The sequence below is a fragment of the Choristoneura fumiferana genome, chromosome 18 (assembly GCF_025370935.1).
Source record: "Choristoneura fumiferana chromosome 18, NRCan_CFum_1, whole genome shotgun sequence".
NCBI lineage: Eukaryota > Metazoa > Arthropoda > Insecta > Lepidoptera > Tortricidae > Choristoneura > Choristoneura fumiferana.
Genome location: NC_133489.1, coordinates 11,435,475 through 11,443,449, shown reverse-complemented (window position 1 = coordinate 11,443,449; position 7,975 = coordinate 11,435,475).

The following is a 7,975-nucleotide window of genomic DNA, read 5'->3' as shown; positions in this document are numbered from 1 at the left end:
GATACTTAAGGATTTACTTTCAGGCTAAGGTCAAAAAATTTTTGCGTATATATTCGTAAGCCTTAAGTATTTTTGAATCAGAATAGGACAAAATGTTCAGAACCCTATCCCTCGAAGTGGTTTCGAATCAGAGTTACATTTGGTAAATATGAACAATGCCAATTATATTACATTGCTGCAAAAGTACCGCTCAAAATAATTTTGTTGGCTGACATTTTGTGAAGAAACTAAAGCGGTAAATTTCTCCTACATACTCATACTGCACTGGAATATGAAAATTAACACAGCTTTTCTTTAGTTTAGAATGGATTTTTATTACCAATGTGATTTCCCCAGTATCGTAATCAACAATGTACGACTAGGGTCAAGTGTTCACCAATGAAATACATAAAAAATTCAAAATCTCATAGGTAAATCTTTTGTTTTGACAGATAGAAGTCTGAATTTTATACAGCCATGTAATAGGAACAAGCAAATTTCTTGGCGATCTCGGTTCAGATATAAGGTTTTATTGCACCTAAGGTAGGCTCCGTTTTCAATTAATCTTATAGTGCATGGGCGAGCGAGCTTTGCTCGGGCTAAAACTCGATGTCAAGCATTTTCCCAGAGATACGACAAGATAGATCGATTTATCATCCCCGAAAACCCCCATACTCATACCAAATTTCATCGAAATCGTAGGAGCCGTTTCCGAGATCCCGAGATATATATATATATATACCTAAAATTACTAAAAGTGGCTCCGAAGCGGTAACGTTACGTTCGCTCTGCCTACACTATTTGGGAATACAGGCGTGATGTTTGTGTGTGTGTATATACAAGAATTGCTCGTTTAAAGGTATTAGATTTGTTTTCTGGCACACCAATTAGTACTTTGAAATTATTTTTAAGTATAACTCCAAGTTTCATGAAATGTGCCTCTGGCGTCACCGGCTCGGTTGTGGTTTTATCCTAGATCCTTGATCCAGCGCCTAGGTGTAGTAGATATTACCTTGTTAGACATCGCAGGCTATAGGTACTTTCCTATATAGATCTAGATAAGCTAGCTAGCTAGCCAGCTAGATAAATTTACTGGCTCAGGTATTGTTTGTGTTGCATTTAGTTTAATCGTGATCCACACGATTACGAACAGCTAATATTAAAATAGTAAGTACCGGAACGTGTTTGCGGTTTAATAACTATATCGATAGTTCCAATAACCTTTAGTTATTACCGTAATTGGGTTACTTTAGCCCTGAACGGTAACTTTGGCCATCGATTTTTTATTTATTTTCATCACACTTGCTCTTAAACAGTGTCGTAACATGCAGGCTACCTTGATTGCAATCCCCCAAATAAAACCCTCGACCTTAATGTGCTTGTCATGAAACCCGTGGTCGGTAAATGAGTCACTGCCCGTTCATGTCATGAATCCCAAGGTCGGTAAATGAGTTTTTCTCAAAAATGTCCGTAAAAGTTGACATTATTCTTTACATATCAGAAGGTGAAGTGCATAGTTTATGGTCAGCGAAAAATTAAAAAGTTAAAAAGGTTGCAGGCAGCTCGACAATAATGAATTAGCGCGCCTGCAATCAGTCACATTTTTTTTTAAAGTTAAAAAGGCCATGGAAATGTTGGCACAAGTCGTATACAGCCAAGTCTAATGGCCGGTATCAGATATTTTGTTGGAACTCCGGACTTTTTCTATTGGGTCTGAAATAGCTTGTGGTGTTTTCGGTGGAAAAATACACCTGCAGTTTATTTTAATGAAAAAAGGCGGGAAAGCATAAGAAAAATATTGGAATAAAATTAAATTTTATAATATATTTTGAGAAAAAGTTTATTCTATTTCAGAATTATTTACCATTTTTGAGAAAAGCTTTACACTAGTGTCGGCTGGAATAGCAATTGTTGGCTTCGTATTAGTTAAACGGACTCGCAAGCTCGTCCGTTTAATACTCATACTCAGCCAGCAATTGCCTACTTCCAGGCCACGACAATAATCTACTATTGTTACTGCGTGGCGTGCTGCACACGCACGCCATGCACATGCTGCGGAGGGGGAGGGCGGCGGGGAGCTGGCGCTGCCAAGCAAGAGCGTAGTCAGCGGTATCGTCAATTTTTGAAAAAATATTAGTTTTTTTTTACAAATATACAATTTTTCTCGCAAATGTGATGAAAAACATTGTATGTCGCACGGGCGGTACTAGAATTACGAACATCGACTTTTAGGTTTGATTATTGCACAAAATTATTAGTACTTAAGCTCTCGTGAGACGTAATTTATAAATTACAAAAGAAATATCCTGAAAACATTTCCCGAAAAGATCACATCTAGTCGGACTGTTCATCATTGGCTGATCATGATTTGCACCGTTTATTTCTGTAATCCTATAACTATAATAAGTTTCTTGTTATAATTTCATTTTTAATACAAGCTTTTTTGATGACTGTACTTTTGGTTGACTTAACTTGCATTGTCACCCAAACTATATGTATTTGCATACCAAATTTCAAGTCGATGCCATTAACTGTTGAACTGTTCCGCCCTGCGGAGACGATCCTAGCCGGACTACCAGGGATGTCACTACCAGATTATTGTATTGTCACGCAATTTACATAAGTATGCCAAATTTCAAGTCAATCCGGCTACTGGAAGTTGGTCGAATTGAACTTGCAAGATTTGACTAGGTACAGACAGACAACGGGACAGGTGAAACTAAATAAAAGCTTGTAAAATTAATTTGATTCACGTATTTGGAGGTGTACCCGACTGTTTCGAACCAATCCGTGGTTCCTTGTCAAGGTGAGCTCGAACGGAAACCCCACCGTAGACACGTCGAGCATACCTCGGTTGCTAATAGGGTACCTGACTCGTGTGTGACTCGTGTACATATTTTAGTAATTACCTATCTGTGTTTCACGGTAGGTAGTTTTAATTAGAAGTTATACAGACAAATTGTATGCATCAGGCGCGACAGTTGAGGATTAAACTGAAGACCAAATCCAGCCAGAGAAGTGCGGCCGAAGACGTTTGGACTATAGACAAGATGCTTTGAAACTGTCGAATCTAATCGCGGAATCCGCCAAACTCTACTATGGTAGAGTTCGGCACCACCTGGGCCTGGAGCCTAAACAGGCCGACCGATCATCAAATAATAACTCATTCGATAGAAGACCACCTACAGTTACAGATTTAAATCCACACATGGGAGATTTGGCCGGATGGATTTAGCCCACCGGTACAAGTCTGCACGCCGCGCCTGGCCGTATAGCCTACTTAATACACGTGTTGAGACTTTATCTCCTCCGTTATTTTATTAGTATTATTTCGATGACAGATACGATCAGTGTTGCCAGGTCCGATTGAACGAAATCCCTGGGATGATACTAAGAATACATTAAAAATTTAGGATTGAATTCATATTTATAAAGATGAACGAAGGTACAGTCAACTGTAAAATATAAACTTATTCAAAGTTTCAAGAATAAGTACCACAGATTCTTATTCCGACGCAATAAGGCCGTGTAAAATATGTTTGAGTGGTTCGAATACATACTTATTTTTGCACTTGACTGTATCTAACTAGTATAATAATAAACCTGTGAAAAAAATCACAATCAAACGCCAAAATAAGTTTGTTGTTGTTGTAGTAACTTTCACCTCATCGTGATTTTATAGTCATTCGAACGCACATGTGCATTTGCGGCACCTTACCTAGTCTAACGTTGGTCTCACAACCAGCAAAGAATGAGTATAAAACATGAGCATAAAACGAGCAATTTTACCCGAGACATTCATATAGCCACCCGAGCCGGTACGGCGAGTGTGGTGTGGATAGACACGTCAAGGGGAAAATGGGTTTAATGCTCGAGTTTTACACTGCTTTTCACTTCTATTGAGAGGAAATTAAATAGCAACAGTGGAAACAATTTGTTCACTTACTAGGACCTACCTTTATTTTTCGTGCATTGCTATATAATTATCAATTTTTAGTTTTATTGATTTATTTCGATTTATTTTTAGTTTTACATAAAATAAAAATTATAAAAAAAATATATAGAAACTGTTTTGTTTGTCACTGTTTGCTTGGTCTTAGACCAAGATTTTACTTTATGCAGAAGAGCATAAAAAGTAATTATATTTCGCCTAAATCCAGCATAAATACCAACTTTACGAGCATTAGAAGTGAAAACGTAATTTTAATTTGTTGTTAATTTTAATTTTGATGATCATAAATGAACTTACAAGTAATGTCGAAACAAAATCCGTAAGTTTTTTTCGCATACTGAACCTGGCATTGCTGGTAACATCCTTCACTCCACTTCACTCACACCCACATTTGGAAACGTAAGAAGAGCTATTTGGTGAATAATGGCGACATAAAATATTAATCGCATGCTCTGCTCCAGTTTCTCTTATGGATTTGTTATAATCATAAACGAGCCTTATTTCTTATGACTGCGTGGTATTTTTCCGGTAGCGAATTTGGAAGTCAAAACAAAAAGCAAAATACCTACTTATTATCTAAATGTCATCGTGCAGGTCCGTTGTCATATATATCATGCAAAGGCATGAAATTTATTTCACTTGATTTTAATATTATAATACGGTCCACTGTCTTTTTTACTTCTCATGATCTAAGAGAAGTCTCTTCGTTCCATTTTCCATACAAACGTCGTCCCGGTCTCATTTGAAAACTAGGCAACAGAAATAGATGAAATTTTGTAAGTATGGACTAGACGTAATTATCTATGCCTGTGGTTTTCTGATTTTCATATAAATGTGTAATATCAGAATTACAGGAGCTCAAAAGTTGACAAAAAACAAAAAATATGTCAACTTTGCACGAGAATTACATACTAATAAAGCTTAAAAAACGAAAAAACCACGGGCATAGAAAATATAATGAATATCTTGATTGCAAACTATCATTCATTTCTGTGCTGAACTTTTCGTATAATATGAGGACAACGAAACCCAAAATTCAACCGGCAAAATCTTGAAAAGCCTATAGCTATCTCGATATAAATTACGGACGTCGTTGCTGAAGGCATGGGGGGACGATTGCGAGCGCTTATGTCACGAGCTATAAAGACAGCAATATCCCAAACGAATACCTAACGCGCGCGGGGGCCGGCAGGGAAACTTCTCTTAAATGTTACTTTAATCTCTGCATATCAAGACTAAAGCTGCAAGCAAGCAAGATAAAAGTATTTTATTTACTCTGGAAACCCCTACACAGCCAATCACGGCGTTTGTGAATAGAGGATTTCGATATCGCTTTTTCATTGATTGTTATAGAATAATAATAAAGGTAGGTACCTGTTATTATTTCATCTCCTCGCAATCGAAGTGAAAAGCAGTGTAAACTCAAGCATTAAAGCCATTTTCCCTTTACGTGTCTATCCTCGCACTACTGGCTCGGGTGGCGTCTCGCGTAAAATGGCTCGTTTTATGCTCTTGTTGTACAATCTACTATATTTGAACATCACGCACTTATTAACCAAAGCGCCAAGGTAGATAAAGGTAGGTAAGTAGTAAGTAGGTAGGTACAAAGTAGTACCTAAAAGAAAATTATAGTTTGAAAGCAATAACATGAGCTTTTAATTTGGTGAAGAAAAATCAGCGCTATCACTACGAACTACAAATCAATGTCCAGAAATGAGACAGAATGTTAGGTTAGGTTATGTAGATTAGCAGTATTAAGGTATCACCTACAGCGTATCATACCATGACCGTAATAGAAACGTGTCAGGCAAAATATATTCTTTGTATCGAAGTATAAGACTACGCCCACTAGCACGTTTCGTAAGCAAAAGTATAAGACTACGCCCACTAGCACGTTTCGTAAGCAAAGTATAAGACTACGCCCACTAGCACGTTTCGTAAGCAAAAGTATAAGACTACGCCCACTAGCACGTTTCGTAAGCAAAAGTATAAGACTACGCCCACTAGCACGTTTCGTAAGCAAAAGTATAAGACTACGCCCACTAGCACGTTTCGTAAGCAAAAGTATAAGACTACGCCCACTAGCACGTTTCGTAAGCAAAAGTATAAGACTACGCCCACTAGCAGGTTTCGTAAGCAAAAGTATAAGACTACGCCACTAGCGTTTCGTAAGCAAAAGTATAAGACTACGCCCACTAGCAGGTTTCGTAAGCAAAAGTAAAGACTACGCCCACTAGCACGTTTCGTAAGCAAAAGTATAAGACTACGCCCACTAGCACGTTTCGTAAGCAAAAGTATAAGACTACGCCGCACTAGCGTTTCGTAAGCAATCATCGCCGTCGGTATCATGTATGCGCTTGACATTCCGTTCCTGACACGTTCCTATTACGGTCAAGGCATGATACGGTGTAGTGGATAGAGACCTTTAAATAATTCACTGTTAATTTCATCAGTGATCATGCATGACTTTAGTCGCGTCGAAATATTGGGATCGCGATCTACATCCCATCCCATAAAAAAATTGTCTATCTAAGATTTAGTTTAGGTTTAGAATAGATTAAGTATGTAGGTATATTTTTTTTATCTATGTCAGAACTGTAATAAAAAAGAAAACGATGGATTAGAGAAATTGTAACCAGTTTTCAAATTATGATAATGATTCTAAATCATGATAACACCGACTCGGAATGTAAAATGATTAAAAGATTTTATTTTATATTTTTCTAGCTTAGCGTTTAGCGTTCTGTGCCCAGCAGTGAAACGGCTATAGGTCGGAGATGTTAGTTATTCAAATGAAGTAGCTCAAATCAAAATCTTGCCATAAAGTTCTTTCAGAATATCTTCGTATACCTACTTATACCAACTTACGACTACGACGGTATACGACTTTGGTAGGTACATTGTATCAAATCTTTGTAGTCAACCTTTTTTTCTTACATTGTCAATGTAGCAAATCTTTATTCGGTTGAATAACCATTTTTTTCCATTTTTTTAGTTTACATGTGAATTAATTATAAAAAAAATACGTTTGTGACTTAGTTTCTTTACTGCCAAATTTGCGTCAATGCGTCACTATTGTTGAAAAACAAAAAAATAATTGTAAAACCTTTAGTTTTTGTGGACAGAAAATGAAAAAAAACCCTCAGAGTACTGAAACAGGTATAATATGAACGTGTGTGTACATGTAGGTGTGTTTGTGTGAATCTATACGAATTACTATACATTAATTCTATTATTATTGTACAGATAGTAATACATATTTGTCTTCGACACAGGTAGTTTAATCGATTAAATAATGTCAAGATAACAACTATAAATTACTCATTAATAAAACTAGGATGAGCATGAATGCGTAGATTTGTGGTTGGACTTTACAAGTTTTAGTTTGTCAGAATGAAATCATTAAAACGTTTTTAATATGTTCACTTGTAACCAACTACATATTTTATTTATATCTTTAAACGAGCAATTCTTGTTTATATAATTATATATATAAACTCGGAAACGGCTCCAACAGTTTTGATGAAATTTGGTATGTACGGGACGGGTGTTCGGGGATGACAAATCTAGCTCGGTCTTATCTCTGGGAAAACGCTTACTTCGTCGCCCAGGTATTAACAAGTAATGTATGTAATCAAATCAGGGGAAGTCGAATTTAATCGACTTTTGACTAGTATCATGAACTGCTTTTACATGTTGAGTTTCCGTCTCACTCCGGGACGTTTATAATGTCCAGAACATTTCGTACCCATCAAACCGTTTCATACCTAATCTAGAATTTCATAATAGAGCAGCGTTGGCTACCAAGATATACACTTAAGTTACCTTCAAATATAGCTTAGCGAATAAAGCTTACAACATCCCTATATATACTGTAGTCTTTGGCTTACAAACAGACTGGTTTAGCATTTGGCGACTCTGCTTGTTACAGGAATCTAGTGTTCTTAAATGCGTTCTGAAAATTTCTTTATTGCGTCATTATAAATTATAAAATGCATTGAGATACATAAATTGACCCGCGACTTTCAACTTACCTGTATATAC